At 33.5% G+C, this 17,807-nt stretch overlaps 1 long non-coding RNA gene across 4 annotated transcripts; it reads left to right on the top strand.

The window, feature by feature from the left end:
- The first annotated feature begins 2,170 nt into the window (after positions 1 to 2,170).
- LOC110112648 lies at positions 2,171 to 17,590 on the top strand. Of its 4 annotated transcripts, none has more exons than XR_003703052.1 (8): positions 2,171 to 2,185; positions 2,267 to 2,460; positions 3,795 to 4,144; positions 7,921 to 8,146; positions 8,227 to 9,871; positions 10,317 to 11,139; positions 11,237 to 11,304; positions 17,535 to 17,590. It is a non-coding gene; the product is annotated as an uncharacterized LOC110112648 (long non-coding RNA). The 4 variants fall into 4 exon arrangements; XR_002305061.2 differs by having other exon boundaries at positions 3,795 to 4,508; positions 8,073 to 8,146; XR_003703051.1 differs by having other exon boundaries at positions 3,795 to 8,146; positions 8,227 to 9,434; positions 9,466 to 9,871.
- Positions 17,591 to 17,807: the final 217 nt, after the last annotated feature.

The raw sequence follows: 17,807 nt of genomic DNA, 5'->3' as shown, positions 1-17,807 counted from the left end.
TTTCTTGAAATAAAAATAAATATTATCGAAAAGAGATAGACAAGTAATTGAGTACCCCTCCCATGTGTTCCACTTGCTGCAGGCCCTATTCAGATCTTCTTAATATTTTTAAGCCTACCAAATAAGAATTAGTCCCCATACCAATTAAAAATGATTTGATGTTATCACAAATCATACAACGGATTGGGGGGGGGGGGGGAATTGGGGGGGGGGGGGGAGGAATTGGTGTTTATTAAAATCTTTTAAATAAAAACAAAAAAAACATTTTAAAAGACATTAGAGTAAGAAAAAATAAATAAATAAATTAAAGACATTAGAGTAAGAACAATTACCAATATAATTAAAAATCTATTTTTAAAACTTGCTAAAAAATAAATCCTAATACAATAAAAAATATTTCTAAAGATTTATTTTATTTTTCATAGAATTATTTTATCAAGCAAAATTAATATTAAAAGTACGAGCTTGCTATATCAACAATTTCATCATAAATCATCAAACTATTATAAACAGGAAATAAGTTTGAAATAAAGTAAGTGCAGAAAAAAAAAATACTATCTTATTTATAGTTGTTCGATCAACTTGATCTGCTTCCACTCCTTGAGTCATTTCCTACAAAATTCCACTGACTCTCTCGGCTTACTTTCAAAAAGGTTGAGAAACCTCTCTCCTTCTACCTCCAACTAGGCAGAGAAGCCTCTCCTTCACAGATAAGCCTCTATCTCTACCTACAACACCTTTTCTTCAAAAAGTAACTTCTCTCTAGCCTCCTTAGTTATATCCAAGTCTTCCCACTAAGACTCACTAGAGCTCTTATCTAAGTGCCTTTACAATAATCTAGAGTAATAAGAAAGTAGATTGGACTAGACAATCTTTAATGAATCCATCACCTACTCTTTTGGCCCATCTCAAAAGATCTCTCAATGTCTCTCCAATCTCTCTCCTAAAATCCTCTTGAAAGTTTATCTTCAAAAGCTCACACAATCTCCCTATCTCTTGGAAAAAAAAATTTATGGTAAAAAAACTCTTCCATACTCTTGGATATTGATATTTATATAAGGGTTTCAAAAGAAACCCTAAAAAGGCTATTTTATAAAATTATTGGCCTGATCATATTGTATGATCCAAAAGATCATACAATACAATCATACAATACAATTAATTCAATCAGTCTGAAACCCTAAAATTGCTCTATGCTTGATTGAACTATATGATTTGGATAAAATTACTGATTAATTTATAAGAAAAAAGAAAAAAAAAACTATATGATATGGATTGTTTTGTTCCTTTAATATTTATAAGAAATTCATGGGAATAATAATAATAAAGACCTATATAATATGATTAGTACAAATTTTTTATTCAGAACATTTAATCATATTCTCAAAATGAAGATCATCCGAACAAGATCCCTATTTATTTAGCCTATACGATATGAATTGTATGATATGAAATATATTCCAAGTTAACTCATTGATTTTAAATCTTAAAATAGATAAATATTTTAAATGATATTAAATTTTGTCCAAATCCAACATGTTCATGTAGTGCAAACAGATCAAATTTTGAATTTATCAGATGGGGAATATTTATCAAAACTATAAAAAAATATATATATTTTTGAGTAAGTATGAGAGTCGCCTTCAACTAGTTTCATTAATTAAATAAAATGTGTGTAAGTGTTATAAAAAGAATAATTAAGAAAATTATTTTTACAGTATAAATCTATACTAATATATAAAACCTATGCGCTTAGCCAAATCAACGGCACACATAGCTTAATGACGTCGCATTCCCATCGCAACCCTTCGTATTCCCACCATTCCACATTCTTATTCTTCTGTTTCGCCCTAAGGGGTTTCCTTCTTAACGCAGCCGCCATCGCAACCTTCTCTTAGCTAAATTGCGAGCTTCGCATTCTCCCGCCATCGTCTTCTTCTTCTATTGCAACATTTTGTTTGATGTTTGTTCTCCTTCTCCTGTGAATCGGAAGTCACGACGGGAACTCGCATCGACTTCGCGTGTTTCGCGTGAAGGAGAGTTTTGAATTAGTTGCTTGCAGAGAGCTGGCCGTGAAGTAACGATCTTTTTCTCCTTGCGCTTCTTCGACTGTTCTCCGCTAAAGAAGCTTCTTCGCCTTCTTCTACGACGTTGTTCATGTTCGGTTGGAAGTTTCGTTGCTAAGGTAGCGATCTTTTTCTCCCTGCGCTTCTACGACTATTCGCTGCTAAAGAAGTTTCTTAGCCTCGGTGATTTTATTTCATAGCCTCAAACATCGCAATCGAAGCAGTGATCTTTTTTCAGTTTGCACGTCGTTCTCCCCTCGTGCGCTCTACTGTCGTCAGCCTCTCCAACCAGCACCTACATGCGTGACCAGCCAACCACCTTCAACTGATTCACCTGCTGACCTTGCAATACATGAAAGATTTCATCAGGCATATGTAGCCTGAAAATTGAAAGGTAAATGATGAATTGTGAAAGTTTCTTTGAGGGTGGTAGAATAGGCTAATGAGGCCTTAAACCTTAGAATTATGCATATTCTAGATTGTTGAAGAAACTTGAGGACTAGGACTTATGACATTATTACACCAATTACATCAGGCTTAAAATATCAGACTTGCATCATTCTTGGTGGCGAATACCACTGACCCTCTTGGTCCCAAGTGAAAGAGAAGGTTGATTAGTTAAACATAGGTAGCTAGCTTGAGAAAAGGCATGTATATGATATATTATTTTTTATCGATCATTAGGTGAGTTTTTGACTACAAATAGACTCATTAGGTCAAGATATGAATTATGCATCAGCATGTCCAAGGCTAATAGGTAGCATGTTTATGTTTAATATAATGACCCAATGCTATCATGTATTTTTTCTTGATTTAAAAGATCGATTAATTTTAATTGCATGTTTTAGAAGTGAACTACAATCCTCAAATTCTATTTATCTACGTAGATAAGCAAGGTAACTTCCATCACATAGCACTACAAAGCAAACTAAAGAACTACAATCCTTAAATATTTTGAAATATTAAATTTTCTTTTCAAAATAAAATATGATTTTTATTTAAAATACTCTTAACTAACAAGATGAAAAGGGGAACATGTTATTTTTTTTTTAATTTATGAAGATAGGCTTTTATACAACAATTTTCTTGAGGAAAAAAAACTTTTGCAAACATAAATCTCAAATTTTGCATCAGTAGAAAGAAACTAGATTAACTTGTTTTTCTTCATCGCAGTCCATTCAAGACATAACTAGGTGCATTAGATGTTAAAATGCAAAAGGGATGCAAACTGATGTGTGATTACATACATAAAATTTGTCTTTGTAAATTTCTTCTTAAGATGAGATAAATATGTTATATGTTAAACCTATCTATATTGTGTGCGCGCATGAAATATAATGCTAAAGGAGAAGGGGTAAGCTTTCTTTAACTCCTTTGTCAATTCAAGATTCACACGAATGAGTAAAATTAGTTTGGTAAGTAAATTATGCTTTCAGCGATTAATCATATGAATCTTTCGTTGTGATGTATTGTATTATTTTTAAAATACAATGCATAATGTGTTCATCTCTTAGAAATATATTTCTACACTTTTGTCTATTAAATATTAACATTTTAAGTGTCAAATATTAAATTTTTATGTTTAGTCTAATAAAATATTGACACAAATATTTTAATTCTTTTATAGTTTACTTTTTGAGCTAAAAATCAGACTTTTGTTAATTCATTTTTTCATTCATCTCCACTCTTCCTCTGGTTTATTGACCTTTTGCTTTTTATCTATTACAGAGTCTTCTTTAATTGTTCTACTCTATCTTGATGGATGTGGTGCTAGAATGGTTTGGTGGTTGAATCATGGAGAGGCTCATTCACATCGACTTTATGTACCTGCAAAATCAATATATTTGGAGCAAAAGCATAAATAAGGAGCTGGAAAGGTGGCAAAATCCCCCCCCCTTTGATCCAGTCTGTCATGTTTGCTTCCAAAGAAACACATATCAGAGATCAAAATGCATCTCTCAACAAATGGTTATGGCTTCTACGAGATGTCATTGATGAGGCAAATGATTTGCTCGATGTGTTTGAGCACAAGCAACTTCAGAAGCAGTTGAACATAAAGGAAAGACTTATAAAATTTGGTAAATGTGCTATCTATATTGATTCCACATTGAAGAAAGTGGAGGTGGTAGTGAATAAACTTGATGAAGTTTCAGTTGATGTTTGTTTGTGTTTCCAACTCTTTTGATGATAAAAGAGTCATTAAAGATACGTTGGCATCCCATGAAGGGAAGATGTAGGATTTGGAGTCACTTAATACACTTCAAGAGAGTCTTAAAGTCAAGGTGATGTCCAAAAAATTTTAGTCATTCTGGATGACATTTGGGAGGAGTAGGATAAAGTCAAATGGGAGAGAATGTGTTGGCACCTCTGGCCTATGGAAGTTTGGGAAGCAAAATTTTGATAACAAGTCGAATAGGCTCTATTGCAATGATGATATCAAAGGTAATTAAGAAGAAATTGGAAATATTAAGATTATGAGGCTTGGATGAAGTGAGTGTTTGCAACTCCTCAACTATCATACATTTGTTAATATGGGGAATCTTGATGATAATAAGAAAATAAGAGTCATTGCTGGACAGATAGTTAAAGAGTTCTAAGAATCTCTGTTGGTAGCAATGGTCATCCGCGGTGTTTTAAATTTTAGTTTTACTGAATGATATTGGATGAAAGTCTTAAACAATAATTTTGAAATTATAAAATTGGATCATAATTTTATCATACATATCTTAAGATTAAGATATACATTTTTGCCAAAACATCTATAGAATTATTTCACTTTTATAGATCAGTTGCTTGGAGTGGCACACTTTACTTCCTTTTTTGTATTTCTTTTTCTCAAGTTTCTTACTCTTGTTCGTATGCCAAAAGTAAAACAACTTTGTAGTAAATTGTATGGGAATGATAGAGATTTTGTCTTTCAAACTCTAGAGATGTTGTGTATCAAAAATTTGAATGCACTGGAGAATTGGTTTGATGCGGCTATAGGGGAATATTATTGAATGTTTATGATAGGAAATACTTGAGTTCGCAAGTAACCTTAAGGGTAATACTTGAGTTTGCTAGCAAACCTATCACCAATTGGTTAAAATTAGCGATGATAATGCAAAATATGGGTGAAAACAGCCCAAAACAATATATTCTAGTAGGAAAATCAAAGCGAAATAATAAAGAAAACAAGATACAAGAGATCCTCAATTCTAGAGGAGGATTGTCTCTCCCAAATCTCTAGACAAGAGAGTCTAGAGCCAAGTCGCCAAGAAACCCTAATTGAGCACAAATAAAAAAATAATCATTCTCTAAACATCTTATGCTCTTAATACAAACACTTTCTTATTCTAATCTCCCTTCCCAGACCTAGCCACTCCCTCCTTTTCAATTTGAAATCCATTGGGCTAGTTGGTGCCCACCATGTGGTCGGGCAAGAGCTAGGGAGGCGGACATGTTCTGCCTCCTATAAACTTGAGCCGGTTGGACCGGTTCAGGGTGAACCGGCCTAACAGTTTCCATGCTTGAGAGAACTATGCCTAGAAAACTGATCAAATTTGCAAGAGTTGCCCGCTTGGCCTCCTATGCTCAAGACATTAAATGCAAATAACATTGGATGGAAAGCTTTAAACTGTTATAGCATCTCAGAGTCTGTTCCCCTTGAAGTTTTAAAAGTCTTTTGTTGTTCAAACATCACATCTCTTCCCCTAGCTGATGAAATTCCTGCACTCAAATGATTGGAAATTAGAGATTACCCCAATTTGATCTCACCCGAAGGACTACAAGAAGTGGAGACTACTGAGACTCGCCAGCTCAGTATAAGTGAACTTGATATTAATGATCCATCTGTTTTGCTAATGACACCATTAAGAACTCCATCCAAAAGTTAACAATTGAGGATAAAAAATGAGCTGGCTTAGTTTCCAATTTAGGCAGAGCAGTGGTTTTTGCAAGTTAGCTCGTCTATTTATGAGTTGAACTTTAGAAGGATCAAATCCTTACAATCTCTCCCTTATTGGAATGTCTTTCTTCACTTAAGGTTTTACATTTACAATAAGTTGCTGAACTCCAAAAGTTGCCGAACATCCCTACCTCTTTGGAATGATTAGTACTTATCCAACTCTAATTATTATAGATCCAACCTTCTTGCCTATCTTTCTCCTATTCGTCGCTTCAAAAACTTTTCATTTCTGAAGTTTATCCATCTAGAATCTCTTGGTAGCTTGGATTGCCCACCTTCTTGCCTTTCTAGCCTTTCTTCTTTTCATGAACTTCACATTAATTTTGTTCTTCGGATCTGAACATTACCTACCCTAGCTACTTTTGCGTGAACTAAATTTAGGTCACCTTGCAAACGTGCATTCCCTGCCTTCTAATCTTCCAAGTATTTTTTCTATAAAAAAAACTAAGAATCAATATGGTTCCAAATATTCGAGAATTGTCAGACCTCCCTTCCTCTGTGTTTTTTGCATCTAGAATCTCTTGGTAGCCTGGATTACCCGCCTTCTTGCCTTTCTAGCCTTTTCTTCTTTCCATGAACTTCACATTAATTTTGCCCTCGGATCCGAACATTACCTTCCCTACCTCCTTTGCGTGAACTAAATTTAGTCACCCTTCAAACTTGCATTGCTTGCCTTCTAATCTTCCTGGTCTTTTTTCTCTAAAAAAAAAAAAACTAAAAATCAATATGGTTCCAAAGATCCGAGAATTGTCAAATCTCCCTCCCTCTTTGTGTTTTCTTTACTAGAAAATCTTCATAGCCTAGATTGCTTGCTTTCTTGCTTCCTAGCCTTTGTTCCCTCCAAGAATTTTGTTTCTTTTAGTACCCCGAACACCAAAGTCACTCCAATCTAAAGTTAACAACTTTAAATTCTTCTTGTCACTTAATTTTGCAGTGCAAGCGTCTTTGGTATCATTTATGCTCTCAAGAAATTTGATATGTAATAGTTGAATGATTATTCATCTGCTCTTGATCTCCAATTCTATAATCAGTCTTATTTTTAAAGCAAACTAATTCCAGCTATTGAAGAGATTAGATTTTTAACTCCACTAATCCAACGATACATATGTGTAGACAACATCAGCATACGCAGATAAGATTGATTTCTCATTTCCGTTGGAAAGTAATTATGAGGTGAGCAATATCTATAATATATTAAGAACTGTAAGTAATGGAGACTATATAAAGATCTGCAAAGTAATAGTGGTCTTCATTTCTAAATATGGAGAATGTATCAGAATTTAATTATCTTAGGTATTGTTTTAAAAAATGGAGCATCTATGCATGGCAAAAGTATGCTTCTTAATTCTTTAAAAATTTTAGAAAGCACCTTATCAAAATCATGATTGTTTTGTCCAAAATATAAATGAAGAGAACACAAATATTTAAATTTATTCATCTTCCCGAGTAGTTTTAGATTGCTGGTATTAATATACAAGTGTCGAATTATTTCAGAAATATTTGAGGGCAAATCTTCATTATCAATAACTCTAAAGTATTCAAATGTAGAAATAGATCATTCCAATTCATATAATAAATCATGCATTTTGTAATATGGTATAATCTTAGTATCAATCTTTTAAAAGAAAGATTTCTTAATCAGAACATTAAAATACTTTTCTCAAATATCCTTCATTGTTTCTCTTGGATTATGAGATGACTAAATAATTCCCAATGTGATCCACATAATAATTAACGTTTCTTGTTTGAAGTTGTGATCTTGTGGGAATATGAAACAAAAAGTGAAACCATTTTGTAGATGCCTTGGCAAAAATTTATAGCTTAGTCTTAAGATGTGCATAATAGCATTCTGATCTAATTTTATGCTTCAAAAATTACTATTTAAAAATTTTATCTAATATATTTCAGTGAAGTTAGAATTTAAAATGCCACCGATGACTCTTTGCTGCCAATGGAGATCCTAAGAGCTTTTAATTATCTATCTAGCAATTACTCTTAATCCAGACCTCTCCCACTCCTTGGAAAATATGATCATCAACAATTGTCGTCCATAATTGCAGAAATGTTATCAAATGATTTCAAGTAATGACAGGCACAAGATTGTTGACATTCCTCATTTTCATATTTCTATAATGTAAGTCCTTGCAAATTCAAACAAATTTATTAAAGCTTTTTCACCAATTAATTTACTCAATTTTATTTTTGTATTTGCAGATGGTATATTGTGAGGCATTTTTCATGCTCCAACTATGACTTCTAGAAAGACAATCTAAGCACTGCTCCAATTTCATCGTGCATAAGACCTGAAACAACTTCTTTACTGAAGTTTTCATACTTTTTGTGAGATTTGCTTGTTGACACATGGGAATTGGAAAGAAACAAAAGGCCGAAGTGAAATTATTTATAGTTCTCTTCTTTGGTTCTCTTGCTTTCTAGAAATAGTCTAGTAGAAAAAGGTGTTATGTGGTGAAGTCTTTTCAATGGAGTTTATCATGTTGCCATTTACTGTTTTTTATGATTCATTGATGAAATTCTATTTACATCTAGTTTTGTTGATTTTGCTTGTTTTCATACTAGGTGTCATTTTGATTCTAGGACTACTCTATTGCTTAGTTAACTATTTCAAAGTTTGCATTCAACATTTTCCTTAAATTTATCGTGATTTGTTTGCTGAGATTTCTTAAAGATCCTTCAATGAAAATCTTTGTGTTGCGATAATTTTTTTAGAACATGTCACTGGGTTGAATGAATATTATGATTGGGAGTTGGTAGAGATTATATCATTAATACATTAAATGACATTTTAATCTTATTCTAATTATCACATGCGTTGGATTTATTTTCTTAGCTTCTTTTTTTAGAATATGATGTTCTAGACTTCTTGAAAGTACTGTTTGTTGCGATGCATTGTTGGATTCAATTATTGTCCCTATTTTTTTGGAGTATCGCTCGAGTATGGGATACTTTTGCTTATCATCCGATCTGGCCTATTGTGATTAACATTTTTTATCATCTTATGGAAGCTGTTGATTAATGGTCATTTATCTTATCATTTTCTTGATTTTTAGGATTATTACTATTTCTTATTGTAATTATTTTTGAGTTTATTTATATGTTCACAACTTTAATGGTTTGGATTGAACTCTAGGTTCTTTTATCTTTTGTATATTATAAGGGTTTAATAGAGTACATGCTTTTAGTCTTCGATCATTATTTTCTTAAAGTCTCATTCATACTCCATTAATTGTAACTTTGGTTAGACTTTTGAAATATCATTTATTTTTCCCTATCTCTCATAATGGTTTATTGATTTGAATCATTATTTTGGATTTTTTTCTTGTTTCACAAATTTACACTAAGTTGTAATCCTCTTTGTGGATGCTAGGAATCACTAAATCATTTAATGTTTTATATTTCTTTAGGTATGTCATTTAATGTTTTATATTGCTTTAGGCCATACGATGCAGAACTATGCATTAGTAGAAGTTGTTCATATTTTACTTAAAAGTGTGACTTGTGATTCTTCTTTTTTTCTAATCATTCTTTTTATTTAAAAAAGATCTTCACCGTTTGATTAGCGCCTTTTCAAATCCTATTCTTATGCTTAGCTATTAAGTTTGCTAATTCTTATTCGGCTTCATGTTAAGAATAGTTTTGAAAGAGTAGAAGTTTCTTAGCAAGTTGTTCTTGTCGGATTGTAGTCAAAACGGGAGCCCCTCCATGTGCTTCCCGTGAAGAGGAGTTTTGAAAGAGTTGCTAAAAAAGCTTTACGCGATATTCTATGGTTTAGGGAGTTTGCTGCGAATTCACAATGTTGTTTCTATCGGATCGGAAGTCATGACGGGAGTTCGCTGCGAAGGTAACAATCTCTCTTTTTTTCTCCTTGCACACTTTTCGACTATTTTGAAGAATAGTTTTGAAAGAGTTGCTAAAATGCTTCTTTGCCTTCCCATGCTCGACCCCTCTCCCCTCTAGTTAAGCAAGTTTATGGGCCACCCGTTCTTCTGGTGCCTTCTCCTAGAGATAGTTGCTTATCCACTTTCTTCATCATTTCTATATATCTTTTTTTTTTTTCCTTCTTTCATATTTCTACTTCATTACATGTTGGAAATTTTGTTTATTAGTAAGTTTTAGTAACTTCTTTTAAGCTTTTCAATTCTCTCACCAACTTTGTAACTTAAAAGCATTTTCTTCTTTTTTGACTTTTGGAGCTTCGATGTTGCTGGTTTATCTAGATATCTAATATCTTTTTCTTAACAAATTATAACGTTTTTACATAAATCTTCTAATGTTTTTGGTTGCAGTGACGAAGGTAATTGTTGTAGTTCAGCACCACCATTTGAACAAAGGACTGATCATTGAAATTACTCTCTCATCTATTGCCATTTCATGCGTAGATCTATCTATCATTTTCTTCTGGATCATCTGGCCAAAGAATCACCTGGTTCAATGCTTCAAAGACATCCAAACCTTGTCTGAGCTTGAATTTGTAGAAACAGTTTTTAACAGTATGCTACATGTATATTACATTTGGTGTAGATTATGCTACTAAAGGACTTCCTTGGGTCCAATTTTTAGCTAGTTTAATTCAATACAGATGATGAACAAGAAAACATTTTTTGCAAAGATCGAGTACTCATCTTTGGAATTGGCCACCAAAAATTTTAGTAAGAATAATATTTTGGAAGAAGGGAGGCTTGGCCATATTTATCAATCTTGCTTTGATGGAGTTCTTGCAGCAGTAATGAAGTTAGATGGCTGTGGTCAGGACTATGAGAGAATATTTGATATAAATTCTATCTCTCCATTTTCTTAACTATCTATATCAGTTGACTAGTTTACGTTTGAACTACTAATTCAACTTGCATTTGTAGAATGAATTGGATTTTTTAGTAAGAATCGAAAACCCAAATATTGTCTCACTTTTGGGTTATTGCATGCATGGGGAAACCACATTCCTTGTCTATAAGTTGCTGCATAATGGTTCTTTGGAAAAAAATTGCAGGAACTTTCTTTTTGTTGTCTTGGAATAAAAATAAAAATAGTAGATTTTTAGCTTGAAGCAAATTCTCATGGACCAGCTTTAACTTGGCATTTGCGAATGAAAATTACACTCGAGACAACAAGGTTAGGCTTTTGAAATTCATTAAGATTCTTTTCGGATTTGCCATATACATTACAGTAATGAATCACATTTGCTACTTCCCAATTTAATGCCGAGTAGAGGACTTGAAGATCTTAATGAGCACTGCTACCCTCCTGTGATTCATTGTGATTCATTGAGATTTGAAGGTATCAATTACTCTTCTTGATTTGGATTTTAATGCTAAGGTACCTAATTTTTTTACAGTGGCATCTTACTATGTTTACATCAAATTGTAATATGAAAAATATTCTTCAAATAAATCACTATTCTGAAACTAGATTTTAGGTTTTGGCCTAAATAAGGGTGCTAGACAACACTGTACCAAAATATATTTTAGATGGTTTGTCACTTCATTACTCACATGAACTGAAATTTCTTCTTCATCAATTACTCATATTTGAAATTACATTTATTTTAGGCAAGGTTATTAAGAAAAATTATGTCTATGCATTCAGAGTAGTTCTTCTTGAGCTGCTGATTGGAAGGAGAACTGTTGAAAAGATTGCACCATCTCACTACCAATCTCTTGTGACTTGGACATCATTTTGTGAAGTTAGGACATATAATATATGATTTGTTTTTATCTTTATATCATAATCAATTATTTATCATGATATTTAATATTGCATCATTCATGTTGCTAGTTATGCCGCAATTGACAGACTGATTGGAACTTCCAACTGTTGTAGATCCTATGATTAGGGATATAATGGACCTAAACTATCTATACCAAGCAATTTTCCTCTTATGCTCTCTTCTTATTTTTTGGTTTTCCTATAAGATTTTAGGTTTTACCGTAAACATATGGTTGCTTATAAATAGAGCCAGGTTTTAGAAATAATAATATAAAAATAAAATCAATTTTTAAGAAATCTTTATAAATTTTATGAAGTTTGAATTTTTTTTTTTGCGTTTAAAAACATTAAACTAAATGATGTTAAATCTATACTATTATATAAGTGTGGCTTATGATTTTTCTCATAAAGAAGCATGATTGATCCTTATTTTAATTTTTTTTTTAAAAATCATCACCATTTGATTTATGCCATTTCAGATACCATTCCCGTGATTAGCTATTCAGTCTGTCAATTCTTATTCAACTTTTCGTACAGAAGAGTTTTAAACGAGTTAAAGTTTCTTAGGATGTTATTCTTGTTGCTTCATAGTCACAACAGGAACTCCAGTCACAATTAGAGGCGCACCTTTGCGTAATTTAGCCCTCAAGCCCCTTAAAGCCCATGCAATTTTGGAGCCTCTAAGGCGCTATTGCGAAATATCATGTGAGGCGTACGCCTCTTTAAACCGGGTCCCACCTACTTAAAAATGACTTGTTTCTCCTGTTATACCATTCGGCTCTAGTGAATCGAAAAAAATCCTCCCGCAAAGCAGGTGCTCCATTCGCAGAAGTTCCGCACGGGCTCTGCTCGGTTTGCTGTCTGCCACCTCTCCTGCCGGCGCCACCTCACGCCGGTGAGCAAGAAAGGTCCGGCCGCCCTCTACAAGCACTCCATTATAGGTTTTAGGTATTTTTTTAAGTTCAAGAAAAGTTTTTTCAAGTTATAGAAAATCTAGGTTTTTCTATTTTTTGAGATTTTTTGTATGTTTTCGTATTTGTGCATTAGAAAACATGGTTAGGGGAAAGGAAAAGACAAATACATCATTGCGGTGTGACCCTTCTTGGAAATACAATGTACAAGTTGATGTTAGAGGCGGCGAGAAGACGTATGTGTATTTAAAATGCAATTTTTATGAGAAAGTGGTGAAGGGCGGAGTAACCCGCATGAAGGAACACTTATCATACTCTCATAAGAACGTAGCACTGAGTGCAAAAGTGCCAGACAAAATGAATGATGAAACTATTGCTTACATGAAGAAAAGAACCACGGCAAAACACTTACAACATGAGCAATTTGATGAAAGGGTCGAACATGGCAATTTTTATGAGAAAGTGGTGAAGGGCGGAGTAACCCGCATGAAGGAACACTTATCATACTCTCATAAGAACGTAGCACTGAGTGCAAAAGTGCCAGACAAAATGAATGATGAAACTATTGCTTACATGAAGAAAAGAACCACGGCAAAACACTTACAACATGAGCAATTTGATGAAAGGGTCGAACATGGTGCTTACTTCGGGAGCGAGAGTGGAAAGGGCTCTTCCTCCACTATACATAAAGCTAGAGGACCCGTTGGTGTGTGATGATGTGTCATCTGATAATGAGTGGTTCATAGATGATGAGACAGATTTATCATTATTAGACTTACAGCTAGAGGATCTAAGTGTGGATGTCTTGAGGAGCGAAGCAGATCAAGTGGGCACATCCACTAGTATCACACACAACACCTCACTAGCTCTACAACACAACAATCAAGTAAAGGTATTTTACAATTTATTATATGTTATTACATTATATTTATATCAAGTGAGCAATTAACATGATATGAATTAATGATCATTCTTATTGAACAGGAAGAAAAAGTGAGTCATATTGAAGATGATGAAGATATGACATTCATAGATACAATTGGAGAAGAAGATTCACTTGAAGACCCATTTAGTGATGGGAGATAATTGGATTTTATATGTTCCTTCTTAATTGTACTTTGGGAGTCTGATAGACTCTAATTTTATGGTTTTGTACTTTGGAACATGCTTTTATTGCATATCTTTTCTTAATTTTCACTAATTCCACTTGTCATTTAGATGTTTTTATTGTATGATAGAATCTTACTATATTTACATGCTAAACCCCTTAAATTTCATTTACGCAATCTGCGACCGTGAGGCTTAACGCCTCAGACCGCCTCGAAGGCTTACGCCTCGCCTCATGGACGAAAACCGCCTCGAGGCTTATTTATGCAATTTTAAACCTTGACGTATTATTCTAGGATTTAGGGAATTCACAAGTGAAGTCACAACACCGCTTTTGATGGATCGAAGTCATGATGGTATTTGCTGCGAAAGGTAATGATCTTTCTCTTCTTTTTTCCTTGCACACTTCGTCGGCTATTCTAAAGAATAGTTTTGAAAGAGTCGCTAAAGAGCTTCTTCGCCTTCTTCTATAATATTCTTCTTGTTAGATGGAAGTCATGATGGGAGCTCATCTGGTCTTCACATCACGAATAATTTTAAAATAGTTGTTACATATGATTCTTCGCCTTATTTATGATGTAGTTCCTTTCAGATCGGAGTCATCACAAGAAGCTCCACCTTTATGGTAATGAGCTTTTTCTCCTTGTTTTTTCTTTCTTGTTCGTTTGATATCATTTATTTGTTTTGTTGTATGCATTACTGATAGCTTATATTGTGCCTTGCGTTTTACCTAGGAAGAAAGTTCCCTCCCATGTTTGATAAAGGTAGGTTTTACCTCTTGCAGTTTTATCCTCAAATGCAATGGCAACTACCATTGAGCATGTATTGGGAACTTAAGGGCTTTTATTTAAGGTTTATAAGATTTTACTGGACGACAACCAAAGGAACTTAGAGCTAAGGTGGAGAACATAAAATTTGTTTGTCAGTACATTAGATGTTTGAACTAGAAATTAATGAATCATATTGTAGTACATCAAAAAAATAGAAAAAAAAATCATATATGAATTCATCTGTCCTTTTTCTTAGCTCTTCGCCTATTATATATATAAGTTTTTCTGTACACAGTGATTGAGTGATTTAGCTGAACAAGTTAGCGTTAAAGTACCCAAAGCTAAGCTTACTATGGAAAGAAATGTGTGAATTTTTTAACTTAAATCATTTGGTTTACTTTTTTTGTACTTAAAATTCTTTAATTTATCTTCTTTTGTAACTTGAATTTACTTGATATCTGCAAACTTTTTCTTGTGGGTACTAAAGGACTCACCCCATCATCAAATGGGACAAAGGAAAGGCCCTAGAGTTCTTGTGGAGTTTCTTGGTATGCAGTAGTTTTCTTTAAAGATACATTACATCTAGGGTTGTCAAATCGGGTTACGGGTCTAACCTGGAACTGACCTCGACCTAAATCGAACCTTTTCTTTAAAACGGATCATTTCTCGGACTGAAACCCGACTTGCTTCGGACTCGGTCAACCTGACATGACTCGCCAAAAATGTCGTCTTCTTTACTTTCAATCTAGCAAAATGGCGAGCTGTCCGTCGACTCGACCGGATGGAACGTCATCGAAGGAGGTGTTGGTTGCCTTCGCAAATTTCAACGATCGAGGCAGCCCTCCCCTCCTAAGTCCCGCGTCGCCATTACTTTCGGTCCAACAAAAGAACGTCATCTGAGCAGCCATGACTTTCGAGTTCTGACTATCTGCACCGTGCGGTTACCTATGGAAGACCAATGTCATGCGATCAGCTAGTTCCGCACCATGTGCGTACTTATGCCTCTTGAACCCCCGCCTACTTGATTTATTTTTGCCTCGTCATTCGACGTGAGGTCCGGACTCCACCTATGCCTGTCTGACCTCAACGTCGCCCGACTACACACGATTGTGCGGCCTTCTACGTACTCGTCATTGAGCAAGGCTTCCCTAATCCGTCGAACCTGGGTTTCCGGGTCAAAACCTGGTCAAATCCGGGTTTCCGGGTTGACCCAATCCCAAATCCGACCTGGAAATTTGAAACATATTGAAAATTGGGACCCAAACCGATCCGTTCTTAAAAATGGATTGACCTTAACCCGAAAAATTTGGGTCAGGTTTTGAGTCGCGTTTTTAGGTTGTGTCAATTTTTGACATCAACTTACATCAGCCATTTTCTCATTTTTTCTTAATCTAATTTATGTTAGCAGAGTATTGTTTTAGGTGTATTAGTGTTAGTTGTTAAAAGTTTAATAATTTTTCTATGTAGGAATTGCCAAACTGCAAAGATGCGTTCACCTATTTATGTCTGTGATGATTGAACTGATGAAGATGGAAGCTCACAGTGCTATATTACCATTGCAATGCTAAATACTCCTAATGCTACGACAGTGATAGTTGATGAGGTTGAATTAATGAACCGATGTAATGATTAGTGAACTGACATGTTGATTCAATATAGTGCCATAGTGAAAAACCAAAAAGCATCATAACACAACATAAGTTTACTGTGTTGCCACCATTGCAGTTATTTTCAAAATCTATGAATATGTAGCTCATTTCCATGCAAAAGGGGGCATGTTAATGGGGGAGGTGGATAGAGTGCATCTTTTTTTTTATTATGTGTGTTATAAGTGCGTGCCAGAGAGGAGTAATATTGAGTATTTAGATACGAGTATATAAGATAAATTTTTTTGATTTCTAGTAGCTTCCCTGAATCATACTGGTTTCTACCTCTAACTTCTACTCTTATTTCTTATTTTCATGTATATTTTTGTACTTGTTATTTAAACCATGTTCTATATTAAATATGCTTTTCTAAACAAATTGTGTGTTGATTGTTATGCATGTTCAAAGAATAGATTACTTGTGGAGAAGAAATGTTATATTTTGTTTCATATTTTCATATGCTTTTTTAATTGTGTAGTTGCCAATACTCTTTAAATCAAATGTGATATATGACCTCGACGGAAAAGTCATGGATTCAACAATAAATTTTTGAACAAGTATTAATTAGATCTCGACATAGGATAAATTTATATTTGGTATCTTACGGAGATATATAAATGTGCAACTTTACTTTGATTTCGAATCTGCACGAACTCGATAGAGGTGAAGGATTACTATTTAGATGATTCAAATTAACTTATTGTATTACGTATTTTTTATTTTCATAAATTAAGAAAATTATAATTTAGATATTTTAAATAATTTTAAAGAGAAAATCCCAAAAAGAACTTTTAGGATATATCTTACTTTTGCTATTTCACTTTCATTGTGAAGATAACCTAGAATGGTTCACAGGACAGTAATTTTTTCTAAACAAATTTTAGTAAATTCTCCTGGGAATTATCTCGACTCGTCATTTTTTTCACTTTTTCAGGCACATACATTTACATATGAATTATAATTTGCATATACTTTTATAATATGGTACAGTCCTGATCAAAAGTTTTTAACATCATTGATAGGGATTTAAAAGTTATTTGTGCAAGTTGATGTTTAGTTCTAAAAATACTAATCAGTCTATCACTTTTCATTCTTGTACTCTAATGTTGCACTTGTTCATTCCTACTTAGATTCACTCACCATCTTATTAATAGCAGACCTATTATTATTATTAAAACAAAAAGTAAGAAAATCTTTGTTTTACTGTAGCACAACTGTTACATTCAGTTTTAGAGTTGAAGATTATTTTTAATTCATGTTTAAGTTAATTTATCTTGTTCCATATTTCTATTTATCAATTTGTAGAAACTTGTTTCACTACAATTTAGAGGTTAAATTTTCTTTTATGATTGTTGTTGCATGTGTAGCATGGTTCAAGCTTTTCAAATATAGTACAATGGGGTTTTTAGATGAAGAAAGCAACCCGAGTTGTTTTCTCTAAGGTGTGTACCTATTATTCAATAAGCTTTATTTACAATTCCTGCCACAAATATAAGTTTTCATTGAATAATTTAATAGTTAGCAAAATTTCTTTCTTCTTTAATTTTGACTTTGTAGCCAACAGTCAGCTTTGAAATTCAGAAGAAACTAAACCTAAGAATCAATAGCAACCTACAACTTCCATCTCTACTGAATTTTAA

Source organism: Dendrobium catenatum, unplaced genomic scaffold (genome assembly GCF_001605985.2).
Source record: "Dendrobium catenatum unplaced genomic scaffold, ASM160598v2 fragScaff_scaffold_1586, whole genome shotgun sequence".
NCBI classification, from domain to species: domain Eukaryota; kingdom Viridiplantae; phylum Streptophyta; class Magnoliopsida; order Asparagales; family Orchidaceae; genus Dendrobium; species Dendrobium catenatum.
The sequence above is the reverse complement of the archived record's forward strand: the minus strand, read 5'-3'. Positions and strand labels throughout refer to the sequence as shown.